General features: G+C 49.7%; 1 long non-coding RNA gene across 2 annotated transcripts; it reads right to left on the bottom strand.

The window, feature by feature from the left end:
• Positions 1-3,154: 3,154 nt before the first annotated feature.
• On the bottom strand, positions 3,155-6,144 carry LOC110137097 (uncharacterized). 2 transcript variants are annotated; one of them, XR_002313851.2, is made up of 5 exons: positions 5,943-6,144; positions 5,238-5,355; positions 3,990-4,119; positions 3,599-3,877; positions 3,155-3,373 (listed from the first exon to the last, which is right to left on the bottom strand). It is a non-coding gene; the product is annotated as an uncharacterized lncRNA (long non-coding RNA). The 2 variants fall into 2 exon arrangements; XR_011489233.1 differs by having other exon boundaries at positions 3,155-3,877.
• Between the last annotated feature and the right edge of the window lie 11,027 nt (positions 6,145-17,171).

Below are 17,171 nucleotides of genomic sequence, written 5' to 3'. Positions count from 1 at the left end.
GGCATGTGAAACTCTTGCCCCAGGATCCCTGGGGCAGCTGCCATCAATGAGGATCCTGTGACCTTCCTCCCCTGTTAGGAACCTTTCCTCCATTGATCCATTCACTTATTTAATGCATTTGTCTGATACCTGCTAGGTGCAAGGCATCTTTTGAGACATGATGTGGGATGAAATAGACTAACGAGGTCCTTACTCACCAGACAATTGTAGTTTACAACAGAGGGATGCATCTCAAATGCTTATACCTTAAGAACAATGTGAGTCTTGGGACAAGAGAAGCATAAACTAAGTGCTGTGGTTGTCCTGAGAAAGGAAACAGACATGTGCGTGTCTGTGTAGGGGTGTATGTGAGGGGGGTATTGTTAGGCCAAGTGGGATGGGGGCTGTAAACAGTGGTGGGGGCTGTAGGCAAGCTGAACCCTAAATGATGTACAAGATTTTAACTGACGACTGGCAGGAGCTTTGCAGACACCGTGACTCTCAAACTCTCATAAGCATGACTCACATGAGGTCTTGTTAAAGTGCAGATTCTCTTTCCATGTGTCTGGGGAAAGACTTGAGAGTTCTGACAAGCTCTCAGGTGGGGCAGATGCGTAGGTCAGAGGCTCACTCTGAGTAGCAGGAGTGCAGAGATTGCCTAATGTGATTTGGCTGCAGAACAGTGGGAAAGGAGGAGAGCAGAACGGGAGAAGGAGGTGGGGGCCAGATTCCAGGCAGAGGAGTTTGAACTGTATTTGGCAAGCAGTGCACAACCTCTGAAGGTATTTGGGTCATGCCATGAGCCAAGCTGGACGTTAGGAAGATTAGCCTGGAAATTACTTAATGGAGAGACAGAACAGGCGAAACTAAAGGGACATCCATCCATGTGTCCACCCATCCCTCTATCTATCCACGCATCTGTGCACCTACCTAACGTCTGTCCGCCATCCACTAACATTTGTTAGACACATATTATGCTCCAGAGCCTGGGGAAGGATGGAGAAGACCCAGTTCCCTGCCTCCCCAACCCCAGCCCAGGGATCTCAGAGCCCAGAGGGGTTGAAAGATCTACGCTTAAAGAAGTCTGAAAGCAGAAACACACTGCCAGAGGTGACCTCGGAGACAGAGCTCCTGTGAGAATTTCTGGACAGACAAGGGTTTCCTACTGGGGTTCCAGCCATCTTACTGACTCCAGGATGGCAGAGACAGAAGGGCCTGTCTGCCTGGGCTGCCATAACCAAGTTTCGCAGACATTTGTTTCTCACAGTTCTGGAGGCTGGAAGTCCAAGGTCAAAAGTGTCAGCAGGGAGACTTCCCTGGTGGTCCAGTGGCTAAGATTCTGTGCTCCCAGTGCAAGGGGGCTGGGTTCCATCCCTGATTGGGGAACCAGATCTCATATGCCCCAACTAAGAGTTTGCATGCCACAATTAAAGATCCTGCATGCCTCAACGAAGATCGGAGACTATGAGTGCCACAACTAAGACCTGGTGCAGCCAAATGAATTTATAAATAAATAATACCAATACAGTGTTGGCAGGGCTGGAGCCTGGAGAGGCCTCTCTGCTTGACTTGCAGCTCGCTGCCCTCACGGACTGTCCTCTGTGCACTGGTGGGAGTGAGAAGGATGCCCTGATGTCTCTTCCTGTTCTTCCAGGGACCCCAGCACTAACCACCTCATTCAACCATGGTCACCTCCTAAAAGGCCCTGTCTTCAAATACGGTACCATCGGGGTTATTTGGGCCTTCAACACATGAATTTGGGTGGACACACATCTAAGAGATCCTCTAGTCCAGCCCTGTGACTTTACTGGTGAAGACATGGAGGCTCAAAGACGTTAGGGGATTTGCTCAAGGTCACACAACTGGCTGGCAGCACATCCAGAACAGGAAGTCAGGCCCATCACCTCCCAAATGTGCTGGGAAAAGGACAGTGTCTTCCAGCTGTTGAGGCTTGTGCTGAGGCCTGCGGCGGCATGCCCTCCAGTACCAGCCCTGAGTTTATGTGAGAGGCAGGGCTGGAGGGGAATAGGCCCACCCCGAAACCAGAAGGATTTAGCTCAGACCTCAGAAAGGCTTCCTGTCCCTGCCAAGTATGACCAGTGGTGGTTATGGGGCTTCTTCTTCTGAAAATGGCAGAAATCTGGCCAAAGGGCCAGGGGTAGGACTTTACAACTGCTTCAGGCTCCTCCTAGACTTAGGGTTCTCTGATGACAATTAAAGACCTACTCAACTGAAACCACTTGAATCCAGAAGTCCTGCCAGGAGGAAATAAGTCACCGAAAAAAATCACCCCGTGCATACCTTTGGCCCAGCAGCCCGACCTTGAGGGTGAGGGCAGGGCCTGGGCCCTCGAAGGGCTGTTTACCTTGGTTAGGCAATGCAGATAAGTGGCCTTGTTTGTGTTTACAGATGGGGTCAGCGTTTGTGTGGGCACGTCAGTCTGGAGCAGTGGGAAGCCAGCCTTAGGTCAGGGGCTGTGTTGGGGCCTGGGGAGGGGAGGAGCAGCTGCAGCCCAGCCCAGAGGCCCGTCTCCACGCCCGCCTCCCCTCCCTGTCCACCCTCGCTCTCCCGGCCTGCTGCGTCCCTGCAGTCTCCACACGCCCCCGTCTCTCCACAACCCACCCCTGGTAACAAAATTCTGTACTGACCCTCGCCCAGAAGAATTTTTCTTTTTGAGAAAATGTTTTCATTGAAAAATGAATTCAGGCAATCCCTTTCAGACCCACAAATGCCATTTTTAGGAAATTAGGAGATGCTAAGACCCACCCTGTTGGGTCATAAAGAGGGTTTGCCTTTCTGAGCGCTGTCCCTCCTGATTTGTGGTGGGAGAAGACACTCCAGAGAGGCCTGCTCTCAGTCCGGTGCTTTCTGGCTCTGTGTAATAAAGGCATCACCCCCTGGGAGGGGTCAGGAAGAACACCGATGGTGGAGATGGGGATGGGGAGGACGGGAGTGCTGTCTGCTGCTGAGAACCCCACTTGCCCCCAAGCCTGTGCGGCCGCAGCTAATCTAAGCCACAGCCTCCCTGTGAAGAGATTCCGAAGGAGCTGTAGAATGCACACACCTCTTGGAAGCTGTGACTGCTCTGGGAGAGAGCCGTGCTCCACGGGGTCCCACGCTTCACCATACCTCATGACTTCGTGGGCCTGCTGGCCAGTGGAGTAACGACTCAGGCTGGCGGGGCTTGCTCAGTTTATTTTGGCCAGGCCCACCCTTGGTGGAGAGGGGGAGTGGAGGGAGGGAGAGTCATGCCCAGTGATGGCGGGACCCAGGATTTGGCTTAGTCCTGGCTTCCAACACGTGGCTCCACTGTCTGCAGCGGCAGCCCCTGGTGGAGACTGTTGATTTGGGAAGTGTGGTCAGTGGGCACAGAGCCTTCTCAGCACCTGGTTTACTGAAGAAATGAGTACATGTGAGACCAGAGTGGCCTCTGTGGACAGAGGAAGGCCCTGCTTCCTGCTGACGTGGCAGAATCTGTGCCAATCCTGGGACACTCCTTTATCCAGGGTCCCGGTGCCCCTTCGAGCAGGGTGTGACTTCGCCTGGGCCCTCAGGTTCCGCCCCACAAGGATGGAGGTTGTAACCCCTTCTCATGACCTCTTCTAAGCCCTCCATTTACCAGTACATCTTCCTGCGTCCACCAGCTGGGGACAGGATGTTGGATGGCTACCCAGGCCCGGCTGATCGACCTCAGACATGGGTCTGCGTCACTGGCCCGGGTGTCCCTGGAGCACCCTCCTCCCATCCACAGGGGCTGGTTGTGGGGCCAGCCAGTATCAGAAGACAGGTTTTTCGTCCAGTGTCGCCTGGTCACTTGCTGGCTCTGTGACCTTGAACTTGGCCTCTCTTTCAGTTTCCTCATCCTTCAGCGGAGATGGTAAAGGAATGACTGGCAAGTCTATCATGAGAAGAAATTAAGGTGACCCAAGTCCAGCCCCGAGCATGAGACCTGGCCCAGAAATGCTAAACCCTGGGAACTCCCACCGGTTATGGGTCATGAGCACGCTCACCTGAGGTGGGATCACACCTGAGATGCCCCCTGCTTACTCGGCAGTGAAGATAGCGAGTCCCCAAATAGACATGAGGGGCCCAGCCTCACCCCGAACAGCACAGTCTCACCTCCCAGGAGTCTCATTGGCCCTAAAGAATAAACTGAGCTCTAATAATCAGACTCTGCTCCCTACCCTCATCACAAACTCAGGCTAGGGGTATCAGGGAGACCCCCTCCCATCCCAGCAGGCCCCAAATCATCCTCAGTTGAAAGGGCTCCTGGGGTCCCAGAGATGCACGAGACAGGCTGCTTTAATCTCAGATGAGCCAGCTCGAACCCCTTCGAGACCCGTGAGACCTGGAGTGCAGCTGGCAGCAGCCAGAAGTGAAGACAGCACAGGGAACATTCCAGCAACCTATCCTCTGGGCCCTGCAGGAAAATTCTCAAGGCCTGGAGCCATGATATCATTTCTGGCCCGACCTGTAAGTCACCTTTTGGGTGGGTCTGGCCACCCCAGATCAGGGCCTTCTGCTCCCCAAGGGCGGGACGGGCAGCCTAAAATCTGAGACTATGTGGAGCCAGAGGTGCCTGGAGATTGAAAGGATCTCCTGGGCTGATCAATACTGTGGCCTGAACTCCCAGCCAGGTCCCAGTGGGGCTTGGTCTCCCTGGGGATTCCATGCAGCCCTCCCCTGACAGGGGGCCTCAGAATGGAATGTTCTGGGACTAGCAGGTGTGTAACAAATACTACAAATGCTTGCTCACTGATGTCAGAGCATCAGGGCTGGCCCTGGGCCGGACGCAGAGGTGAAGGCTGACTTTGTTAATACCAGCTTCCCTCTCTCTTTGTACCTTCTGCTGCCCTTACCGGTTCTGGGCCTCCTCCTTGCTCCTCTCTCCTGACCTTAAAAAGTCTCCTCAGGAAAGGGGAGGAGAAATTTAGACTATAGTGTAAATGACTGATTGCTTTAAGTGTCTGATCCCTTTAAAGCTCTGCAGCCCCCCTTTCTATCTTTTTAACAAGCTAGACATGTCCTCAGTCTTGGGCTTCTGAAACAGGGATCATGAATCCCTGGGGATATCTGCTGATGTTCTGGGGAGCAGACAAAGCCACAAGATAACCCAGATAACCTGCTATACCTTCCTGGAGCATTTTATTCAGTGAAACGAAAAAAGTTGCCTGGATTTTAAAGACAAAACAGAGTCTACTCACTATTCACAATAGTTAAATTTGTTCCTACAAAGCTCAGAGGAGCATAGTTCCCACCTGATTACTCCCACCATGGACAGTAGAAACATCCGGTGATGAGAGGACATCCCCTTCTGGTCACAGTCATTTATCATCTTGGTTGGTAGTGACCTGCTCTGCAGGACTTAATGCTTTTCTATAATCAATAATATTTTTGAAACCAAGATTAGACTTTGTATAAGTGTAAACCCACATTGCACCATCTGGACCTTACACAAAGCTAAAAAGGGCATCTAGCAGATTGACCTGTGTTTCTGAGCACATGTTTACTTAAAGGTTTAAGAGTCTTAAGAAGTACAAACATGACTGTTCCAGGTGTAAAACTCTGAGAAATCACAGGTGGAAACTGTTCATGGAACCTTAGTGGAGAGTGCAGGCTACAAGTACAGAACAAGGTACGAGGAGCACAGAGATGGACTTAAGAATATGAATGAAAAAGGAGAAAGCTTGGACACCAGGTGCGAGGGCCATCACAAGGAGATCACAGAAGACCTGGGCAGGAGAGTCAGGAGCTCTGGGCTCTGCAGTGCCCCGGACCCTGTCCTCCTGCACCTACATCTGTACATAGGTCCTGCAACTCTAGAAGGAGAAAGTTCCCTAGAGTCCAGCCATCTCCAAGTCAAAGCCACGGTGTCTGACTTTTGACAGAATCTGATTCTATTTCCAAAGCTCTGATGGCTTTTGCTGCAGTGAGATTTCTCTCAATCTTCCCAGTGTTCTCACTAGTCAGTGGATGCTGGAGAAATGAGATGAATCACGTTGGTGGTGTGACGGGTGAATAAGGAAGTAGATGAGTTCATGTTTTGTTTAGGACTGCCTCCTGGAAATGGGCAAGGGTGGACCCCACCCTCGGGGCACTGGGGTCACTCCTCAAAGTCCTCCTGTTTCCTCCTGAAGTACCCAGATGTTTTCCTGGTGTGCCTCTGTCCAGCGCCCCTCAGCCCCCGTGGGCTCCAGGGCTGATGGTGGTGATGTTCTTTGTGATGCTTGAAGGGCTTCCCGGGTCATTGCCCCCCACCCCACACCCTTTGTCTCTAGTGAGCACCAGGCACCCTGTTTGCCTTCCTCTGTCCTCAGCTACGTCCTGTCAGTCACTTGGGTCATGATGGGCCAGAACACAGAAAAACAGGGCCCTTGCAGACCCATCTCTGGATTGAGAGCTGGTGTGAATTCTCTGGGCTTCCCAGTGGCTCAGTGGTAAACAATCTGCCTGGAGTGCAGGAGATGCAGGTTCAATCCCTGGGTCAGGAAGATCCCCTGGAGGAGGGCATGGCAACCCCCTCCAGTATTCTTGCCTGGAGAATCCCATGGACTGAGAAGCCTGGCGGGCTACAGTCCATGGGGTCACAAAGAGTCGGACATGACTGAAGCGAGTGAGTACACACACATGCATGTGAATTCTCTGGGGGGCAGGTGGGGGTAGTCATCTGCTTCCCTCCGATCTGTAGAGAAGCCAGACCCAGGAAAGCAGAGAAGAAAAAAGAAGGGGAACATGCACACACAGAGAACCTTCTAGAGTTGCAAGACATTCACCCTCAGTGTCCCTTGCTGGGTGTGGGAACAGTTTCCTCGCTTACACGCTTGAGAAGTGGAGGCTCCAAGATGCTGAGGAATAGGGGTGACTGGTGTCACCCAGGGCCTCATGACTCACCCACCCCATCCCATAGGCACGGTGATCTCCGTTTTATGGATGGGAAACTCAGACGTAGAGATACCAGGTAACCCACCCACAGGTCAAGCTCATAAATGCTGGAGTCAGGACTGCAGTCTCAGAGTTCTGACTTGAATTTGTGTGTTTCACCACGGTGTTGTTCTGCCTTCCAGGCCTCAGGGCTTTTAAACGCTGGACTCCTAGTTCCCTCGTCTCTGGCCTCAGCCAAAGGGGTCCTGAATGCCGAGCGTCTGAGGCCACCTGGCACCTCCCTCAGTGCAGAAGGCTGCTCCAAGTGGCTCAGTGGAAAAAGAAAGGCAAGGATGCAGCTGCCAGCACATGTACAGCGGGCCCCTCAGCCTGGCTTGAGGGCAGGTATCCCCGATCTTCCCAGGCATCTGCCACTGACTCTGATCCACAGGTGGGTGAGGGTGGTTTCCACCTTTCCCCATCTGCCCAGAGGACCGGCTCTGGCTCCCACCCGCAGCCTCAGCTGCCCTGAGAGCTGGTTGAGAAGTCACCCTTGGCCAAGATAGAGGCCTGGTTCCCCTGGAGCCACACCTCTGTTGTCCCCTTCCACGACCAGATGAGTCAGGTAGAGTCTTGTGTACAGATGGAGGTACCCCAGCAGCTCTTCCCCCACCGCCTTCCCCATGACAGAGTAGGAGCCCAGGGGCTGAGCCCAAAGCAGAAAAAGATGTGGAGACAACAGGGAGAGTGTAGGATATTAGGACAGATTCCCGAGAGAGACTCGGGGGTGGGTGGGTGAGCCTGACCACTGTCTAGTGTGGCTCAGATCCTGCATGCACTTCTGAGCAGAGAAAACTGGTTCCAGTTTAGACCTGAAAGTGTCCGTTCTTGAGAAAAAGACCTTCCTGTTAATTCTGAGCAGTTAAAATGCATCACTTGTGTGACAAAATTGCTAGTTGATGCTCCAATATACATTTGTTACATAGTACCATTATTATTATACATCACTTAGTGCTCGAGTTGCTAGGTTCTTAGCCTGGTTCTTAGCTAGCTGTGACCAGGAGACAACATCCTGGCTAATGGAATATGCATGAAAGTGAGATGTGTGTAAATTCTGAGTCATATCCTCAAGGATATGGTGGTGTGCCCTTGCCTTTCATCATGTTGCCTTCCTCATGGCTGGAATGTAAACACGATGGCAGGAATTGGAGCAGCCATTCTGGGCCACAGTATGGAAGCACATATTGAGGATGGCAGAGCAAAGAGTTACAGAGTCCTGGATCCCTGATGGTTGTGGAGCCACCGTGATACTTCCACCTATGTGTTTGAACTTCTACATGACAGGGGTAGAGATTTCCATCTTGTTTAAGCCAATATGATGTGGGTCTCTTTGTTATAGCAAGCAACTTGATTACCCACCAGTGCAGCTCAAAGTTCAGACTCCCTAAGTACCGCTTGGTTGTGAGGTTCTGTAAATGCTCAGGTAGATGAAACACCATGCTACAAGGCCCTGCATATGCCTCATGGGTGTAAGTCATTGGCTGAGTTTGTAGGGAAATGGGCAGCCTCCTGTGCTAACCCATGACTACTTTCAGGCAGGCTGACAGGTCCCTGCTTCTAGAACAATGGGACCAGCCTTGGCTCCATTTCATTAGACTGAGGTTCCCTTGATGGAAACAGTTGGCAAGGGGAGAAAGGCCATGGGGACAAACGGGAGGAAGGCTGTATTCTGACCCTGATTCTGTGTTACCAGTCCCTGCTGTGGCCCTGGACCCCTTTCTCCAGATGTGAAAATGGAAATGACCCTGACCACCATCCACAGGGCCTCGTCCCCATGATCTTCCCCCCAGGGGCCTGGGGAAAGTCTTGTCTAGCTTAGGACAGCTTGTTTTTCTAAAGGTGACTGCCCTCTTTGATTTGATGTCTCAAGTAGCTTGACTTCAGGGGACAAAGCTGTAGGAATCTCCAGCCTGGCATCACATCTGTGTTTCTCGAGCCAGTCCTTCTACGCAGTCACACCCCAGCCACAACAGCTTTTTTTATTCCTCCTTTTAAATGACAAGCCCATCACTAAAGGAAATCAACCCTAAATATTCATTGGAAGGACTGATGCTGAAACTGAAGCTCCAATACTTTGGTTACTTGATGCGAAGACTTGACTCGTTAGAAAAGACCCTGAGGCTGGGAAAGACTGAAGGCAGGAGGAGAAGGGGACGACAGAGGATGAGACAGTTGGATGGCATCACTGAATCAATGGACATGAGTTTGAGCAAGCTCTGGGAGACAGTGAAGGACGGGGAGGCCTGGCGTGCTTCAGTCCATGGGATCACAAAGAGTCAGACAAGACTAAGCGACCGAACAACATCAGCCATCACGCCAGCGTCCCGCTCCATCTGGGTCATGTGCAGTGAGGGGATGCTGGTCCCGTGTGGGCTGACCCCTCCAAGCACAGACAGGACGTTCTCTCATGGCCAAGGGGAAGGGCGGCTGCTGCAACCTCTCCCGTCTCCAGGTCTGCTTCTCCCAGAGACACTCTCCTGACATAGATGTCTGTGACTCCTTGTCCTTCCATAGGTAATACCCGCCTTTCTCCTGGAGCAGGCTGTTCCTGAGAAATTCCTTCTCCCTGACCCTACGGGCTGCAGGGGCTCTGAATGGGCTGCAGCAGGACCTTTTCTTGCTGGGAGGACTTGAAAACGGGCAGAAGGTTCTCAGCCATCTAGGTTGGGCCCTGACCATCCACTCCTATTATTTTTTCTTTACTGCTTTCAATGTGGCAGTTTCCTGGTCAGGAGGGACTCCAGGGCCCAGTGCAGGGTCAGGGCGGAAGCAGGGCTCCAGGGAAAGGTACCTGGGTGCCCTGCTGTTCTGTTTGAGGTTCCCACCATCTCTTCCTCCAGTCTCATCCGCTCATGAAATGAGCGCGCGAAGGCCCATCACACTGCCTGCTCGGTCTCAACTGTCTCTTCTGTGAAATGGGGGGCAAGAAAACCCTTCACCCCTTCAGACAAGGGGCCAGACTGTCTGGTCTCTTGGGTTTTCTGCCATCTCTGAGACCCGCAGTTCTGCAAAAGACTGAGTCACTAGAAACAACTGAAATTCCTATTGAAACCTGGTGAAAAAATATAGATATTTTTTCCAGAAGCGTTAAGCAATAAACTGCTGACATGGTGGCCATACCCCAAATACTTTGGCGTGTATTTTCTACACACAAGAATATTCTCCACCAACACGACCATCAAATGAAGTCAGTCTGCCCTGTTTTACCATCCAGTCTTCCTAGTAATGTCCATTGTAAAGTGAAAGGGACACGGGATCCTGTGTCCCATTTAGTTGTCACATCTCTTTGGTCTCCTTGCCTGGGAGGCATTTCTCAGTCTTTTATTAAAAAAAATAGTTTTATTTCCTTCTTAATTTATTAGTTTGTTTGTTTTTGGTTGTGCTGCGTCTTCATTGCCGCACAGGGCTGTCTCTCGCTGGGGTGAATGGGTGGGCTACTTAATTGTGGTGCATGGGCTGCTCATTGCTGTGGCTCCTCTTTTTGCGGCACACAAAGCTCTAGGGCACGGGGGCTTGGTAGCTGTGGCTCGCAGGCTCCAGGGCCGGCTAATTCACTTTAGTCGTGTCCAGCTCTTTGTGACCCTATGGACTATAGCCCACCAGGCTCCTCTGCCCAAGGGATTCTCCAGGGAAGAATATTGGAGTAGATTGCCATGACCTCCTCCAGGGGATCTTCTCAGCCCAGGGATTGAACCCACAGCTCTTATGTCTCCTGCACTGGCGGGCAGGTCCTTTACCACTAGCGCCACCTGGGAAGACCCCTGGGTTCGAGAGCACAGGCTCAATAGTTGAGGCACGTGGGCTTAGTTGCTCCATGGAATGTGGAATCTTCCTGAGTTCCCCGAATTGGCAGGTGGAGTCTTCACCACTGAGCCATCAGAGAAGCCCCTCGGTCTTTTACTGGCTTTTATGATCTCAATACTTTTGAGCATCACAGTCACTACTTTTTATAGCATGTCTCTCAATTTGAGTTTTCTGGTGTTGCCTCGTGCTTAGATTCAGGGTCTGGATCTTGGTAGGAACAGAAGTGGTACCTGTTCTCACGACGGCACGATGTTCTGTTTGCTCTGTCACTGATGGAACTAATTCCTGATTAAGGTCTGTCTGCCAAGTTTCTCCACCGATGGGAGTTTTTGTTTCTAATTAATAAGTGTTTTGTGGAGAAATACTTTGAAACTATGTAAGTAACCAATTACACATCAGATAATTATGGTTAATAATTAATTCTAAATATCCGGGTAAGTTAATTAACACAATTAATCAATTAATATATGTGTGGACTTGTGGTTTTCTGTTTCATGCAGCGGATTATGATTCATTATCACCATTATTTATCCTGATGCTCAGATCATCCCAGATCTGGTCTCTGGGAGCCCAATAAGGCCAGCCTCTGTGTCTTTTGGACACGTCCCCACCATTCTTTGAGTACTTCCTCCCTTTCTAGCACAAGCATATGTTCTGGGCTCATCTTGTAGTTTCTGGTCCCAAGCTCTGGAATCAGCTGTTTCTCCCCAGAGCTCTGACTCTTTTTAGTGGAGAATGAATAGTGACAAGACTCTCTTTGATCTAACTTTAACCAGGCTCCTCTGGTTAGGGTTCGCTGCTCCTCGTCTCCCTCTGTGTGTTAGGCCACATGCATGGCCTTGGACGGGTTACGTTTTAACTATCCCATCAGCTTCAGGCCTGGGCAGGAAATTTTCCATAGCTTTCCCCCAGCTATTCATGCTTTTTGAAAGCCTGCCCAGTGCCAGCAGCTTCCAAGCCTGCGTGGCTCAAAGCAGCCTGCACTCAGGGCCCTACCCAAGGGGCCTGGATTCCAGCACTTGTCTCAGAAGTGGGCTGAGGGGGCACCGGGTGACTTGGGGGCTTCCTGTGGACCCCAGTATGGTTTCCCCTCCCAGGATATCATTCATCTTCCTAGAGAAGAGATATACAAGGTGCCAGTGGACAGAAAATCCCAGAATCCCTTGCACAGGTCATCAGAGACGGACAGCCCCGGAGACCACCAGGGCAGAGGCTTGTTTACACGAAGCCAGCAGAGCTGGAAAGCCGGGGCTGTTCCTGGCCCGCTGCTTCCAAAACCTGTGTGATTAGTCATCATCGTGTTGTAGTCTGTGCCTTAAAGAGGGGCTCCTAAATTGTCTAACCTGCGGGCCCCACTGCCTGGCCTGCCCTGGGTCCAAGGTCACATACACCATGACTCCTGGCTCCTGTGAGCCCTAGAGGGTGAGAAATGACCAGTACAGGACGCTGTGTGGGGAAGTGGTCCGTGTTGTGGAGAGCAAGACGACCTGGGCTTGAACCTCAGCTCTGATGACTACCAGAAGTTACCTAGGTATGTTGTCCTCAACTTCCTCCAGTGGTACCAGCCTCACCCCGCAGGGCTGATATAAGGAGTAAATATGTTTATCCATATATATGGACTCTATATATCTGTCTGTCTATTACTCTATCAAATATGACTTCCTATCTGTCTATGAACTCTATCTACCAACTCTGGATCTACCTACCTATCAACTCTATCTATATCAACTCGTAACAACTCTATCTATCAATTCTGTCTATCTATCTATCATCTGTCTGGAAAAAGTCAATTTTCATTCCAATCCCAAAGAAGGGCAATGCCAAAGAATGTTCAACTACTGCATAATTGCACTCATTTCACATGCTAGCTAGGGTAATGCTCAAAATCCTTCAAGCTAGGCTTCAGCATTATGTGAACTGAGAACTTGCAGATGTACAAGCTGGATTTAGAAAAGGTAGAGGAACCAGAGATCAAATTGCCAACATCCACTGGATCATAGAAAAAGCAAGAGAACTCCAGAAAAACATCCAATTCTGCTTCATTGACTACCCTAAAACCTTTGACTGTGTGTATCACAACAAACTGTGGAAAATTCTCAAAGAGATGGACATACCATACCACCTTACCTGTCTCCTGAGAAACCTGTATGTGGGTCAAGAAGCAACAGTTAGAACCAGACATGGAACAATGGACTGGTTCCAAATTGGGAAAGGAGTATGTCAAGGCTATATATTGTCACCCTGCTTATTTAACTTATATGCAGAGTACATCATACTCTGCTGATATATGGAATCATCAAGCTGGAATCAAGACTGCTGGTATAAATATCAGTAAATTCAGATATGCAGATTACACCACCCTTATAGCAGAAAGTGAAAAGGAACTAATGAGCCTGTTGATAAAAGTGAAAGAAGAGAGTGAAAAAAGGTGGCTTAAAACTCATCATTAAAAAAAAACACGACATTCAAAGAACTAAGATCATGGCATCCAGTCCCATCACTTCATGGAAAATAGATGGGGAAATGATGGAAACAGTGACAGACTTTATTTTGGTGGGCTCCAAAATCGCTGCAGATAACTGCAGCCATAAAATTAAAAGACACTTACTCCTTGGAAGAAAAGTTATGACAAACCTAGATAGTGTATTAAAAAACAGAGACATTACTTTGCTGACAAAGGTCCATCTAGTCAAAGCTATGGTTTTTCCAGTAGTCATGTATGGATGTGAGAGCTGGATCATAAAGAAGGCTGAGCGCCAAAGAATTGATGCTTTTGAACTGTGGTGTTGGAGAAGACTCTTGAGACTCCCTTGGACTGCAAGGAGATCAAACCAGTCAATCCTAAAGGAAATCAGTCCTGAATATTCATATGACTGATGCTGAAGCTGAAACTCCAATACTTTGGCCACCTGATATAAAGAGCCAACTCATTGGAAAAGACCCTGATGCTGGGAAAGATAGAAGGCAGGAGGAGAAGGGGACAACAGAGGGCGAGATGGTTGGATGGCATCCTGACTCAATGAACATGAGTTTGAACAAGCTCCTGGAGATGGTGAAGGATGGGGAAGCCTGGTGTGCTGTAGTCCATGGGGGTGCATAGAGTCAGACATTACTGAGCGACTGAGCAACAACAATCGTCCGTCTATCTACATGTCTGTCTATGTGTCCATCTATCAACTCTATCTCCCTCCCTGTCTATCTACTCTGTGTATCTATCAACTCTATCATCTGTGTACACAGAGAGAGTCACAGAAAGAGTCCCCAGACAGCACTTCAATTCTGTCATTGAAAAATAAGCCCTTTTTATAAAAAGCTGCCATGAAAGTCATAAGGCACATGTCCCAAAGCCTGAAGAGCCCTGATCCTCCCCTGTTGCTTCAAGGCCAAGGACTGTTCCCTGACTTCTTTGCCTTATTTAGGGGTGGGTTGAAAGACTCTGAGGTTTCAGAGCGTTGTGATTCGGGACCGTCTGTCCTGGGCTGCTCACCCAGAGCGGTTTGGCCTGCTCCTTCCACACCCGGCGCTCACCGGCGGTGGGGGAGCCTCAGCCTGGGTCCTGTGCTGCCTCCTGGCTCTGTCCCCAGAGGAGGGCCAGCCACCCCCTGGCTCCACATGGGCAGAAAATGAGAGCCCAGGAGGGCTTGGGAGCAGTGAGGCTTTGGACACTTGGGAGGGTTGGTAGCTGGGAAGAAAGTCAGGTGGATGTTAACTGGCTTGTGGGAGAAAACCACAAAGGCAGCCTCAGAGGTGCTGCCCTGGGGATTCCAAACCACCTCCAGGAGAGTAGCCACGTGGGAAATGTTCTCCCCTTTTGCCCACCATCCTGCCCACCTCTCCCTTGTTTCAGAAAGCTGGGGGCTCAAACGCTTGAATTTCACCTGCTTTTCCTTTCTTCTTCTTCAGCCAGCATGGGTGAGGCCAAGCTTGAGGCACAGGCGTGCTGGCTCAGGGTCCCCTTTGGGAGGCTGGGGTTCAGCTCCTCCCCAGCAGAGACCCTCCCCGGGTGCCAGCCCCATGCCTTCCCTTGTCATCCAGCTCCCCAGAATGTGTGCTCCACCTCCATCTCCTCCCTCCTGCTTCCCTCTAACCTGGTTTCTCTGCCACCTTCCTCTCGGACTCTTGTTCCAATCCGAGGTTCTGGGCATCACGGAACCAAACTTAGGTCCGCTTGCCTGCACCCAGCAGAGCTAGTCTACTGACACCACGGTGTGGTGGAGGGAAGGGCAGTGTTTATTGCAGGTACCGAGCAGGGAGTGCAGGCAGCTAATGTTCAGAAGGCCCAGACTCCCTGACAGTCTTCAGGGAGCAGTTCTGAAGACGGGGTGAGGGACTGGGTCACAGGGTGCGCAGTCAGCCCGTGGACATTCTCCTGACTGGTTGGTGGTAAGGGAATCAGGGGTCACCATCATCAGCCTTTTAGCTCTGTTCAGTCTGGGGTCTACGTGCTTGTGGTCAGCATACACTTCACTTCCTCCACCTGTGGGGGTTTCAGTATCTGCCAAGCTGCTCACAGGCTGTGGCCCAGGATATTATCTGTAGCCCTTGAGGAAGAACTAAAGGCCACTGACTTTTGCTCAACTGTTATTTTGTCTTCCTTTATTTCTGAATTTTCTCACTTCTCAGATTAAATTTATTGTTTGGAACTTGGAAAAGGCCTAGGAGGCTAAACTTTTCCTCCAAACAAGAGGCATGGTGGGGTGAGGGGGAGAGTATCTGTCCTGGGAAGGCCCCAAAGGGTCCTGCTTAGTTACCTGGGGACCCAAAGGGCTGCAGTTCTTCATCTGTTATCATTTTCATTCCAAACGAGACACTCTTGAAAATCAAAGGGGACAGTCCTAGTGACTGAAGCTGTGGGTCAGCCTGCTCCAGCACTATCATCTCATGCCTGCATGCTCAGCTGACACTCTGGCCAGGCCTGCACCTTCCTCCTTCCTTTTTCTGCTGAAATAACGGCAACATTTGCTTTCACTCCACTCAGACCTGTCTCTCCTAACCAGCTCCCTGTTGTAGGCTCGAGCCAGCTTCTCCTGGTTTGCTGAACTGATTATTAGATTTTCAGGAATTTTTCAGGTCAGCTGTCCTCACCTTAAACTGGAAAGTTATAAACTTATAATTTAAGTTTATAAATCTAGAACAATATAAGTTCTAAATCCATCAGTTGCTCATTATATTACTGTTTTCTATGCTTTTGATGATATATATATCATAGCTCAGTTGGTAAAGAATCTGCCTGTAATATAGGAGACAAGGGTTCAATTCCTAGGTTGGGAAGAGCCTCTGGAAAAGGAAATGGCAACCCACTCCAGTATTCTCACCTGAAGAATCCCATGGACAGAGGAGCCTGGCAAACTACAGTCTGTTAGATCACAAGTCTGACACAACTTAGCAACTAAACCACCACATGTCCATTTTATTTGTTTCATGGGAATACCATGGGCTCATTGATTCCTGCATTTCTGTTTCCAACTGTGTCTTCAGTGACATCAGAGGGGTAGCTGGGGATTGTCTACTGTGGGAGTAATTACACCATCCACTTTGGCAAGCACTATATACCAGGGCAGGATGTATTGTCTTGTTGGTTGTCAATACTTTAGAAGAGTATCATAACAGCATATGTAAGAGGGAAAATGTTAATAATGTAGATTGAACTTAAAAGCTTACTGTGTCCGTATCCATGACACTTTTGATTAAAACAGAAAAAGGAGGGAACATTTCCTAGCGTTTGAGAACAGTTATCTGATTCAGCCAAGAAGTTACTCAGGTCCAAAAAGATTTCAGTAGGGGGACTTCCCCAGTGGTCCACTGATAAAAGACTCCACCTTCCAAAGCAGGGAGTATGGGTTTGATCTCTGGTTGAGGAACTAAGATCCCACTTGCTGTGTGGTATAATTAATAAATGTATCTCATATGAAAGTGAGAAATTGTTTATCTGATCACATATAAGATTTGAGGGCCATAACTTTATTGGGGAAAGAGCTGATGGGGGTGCAACTCTATTTGTCAAATCATGGTTGAGTGGAAGGGCTTAGCAAAATCAGTGAGCGTATCATATGAGAACCATCTGGCTGTGTGGGCCTTACGGTGTGGAGTATATGCAGACCTTGTTCTATTGTGCTTTGCAGATATTGCCTTTTTTTTTTTTTTTTTTAAGAATAAAGATTTGGGGCAACCCTGCATCAAGCAAGTCTATCAGTGCTATTTTTCCAACAGCATTTGCTCACTTCCTGTCTCTATGTCACAGTTTGGTAATTCTCATGATGTTTCAAGCTTTTTCATTATTATTATTATAGTATCTATCAGTGATCAGTGATCAGTGATCTTTGATCTCACTATTGCAGAAAGACTAAGACTTGCTGAAGACTCAAATAATGGTAACACTTTCTAGCAATACAGTATTTTTCAATAAAGGTATACGCATTCCCTAGTGGTTCAGTGGAAAAGAATCTATCTGTGATGCAGGAGACCTG

The sequence above is a fragment of the Odocoileus virginianus genome, chromosome 9 (genome assembly GCF_023699985.2).
Source record: "Odocoileus virginianus isolate 20LAN1187 ecotype Illinois chromosome 9, Ovbor_1.2, whole genome shotgun sequence".
Lineage (NCBI taxonomy): Eukaryota > Metazoa > Chordata > Mammalia > Artiodactyla > Cervidae > Odocoileus > Odocoileus virginianus.
This window is presented reverse-complemented; position numbering and strand designations above follow the sequence as displayed.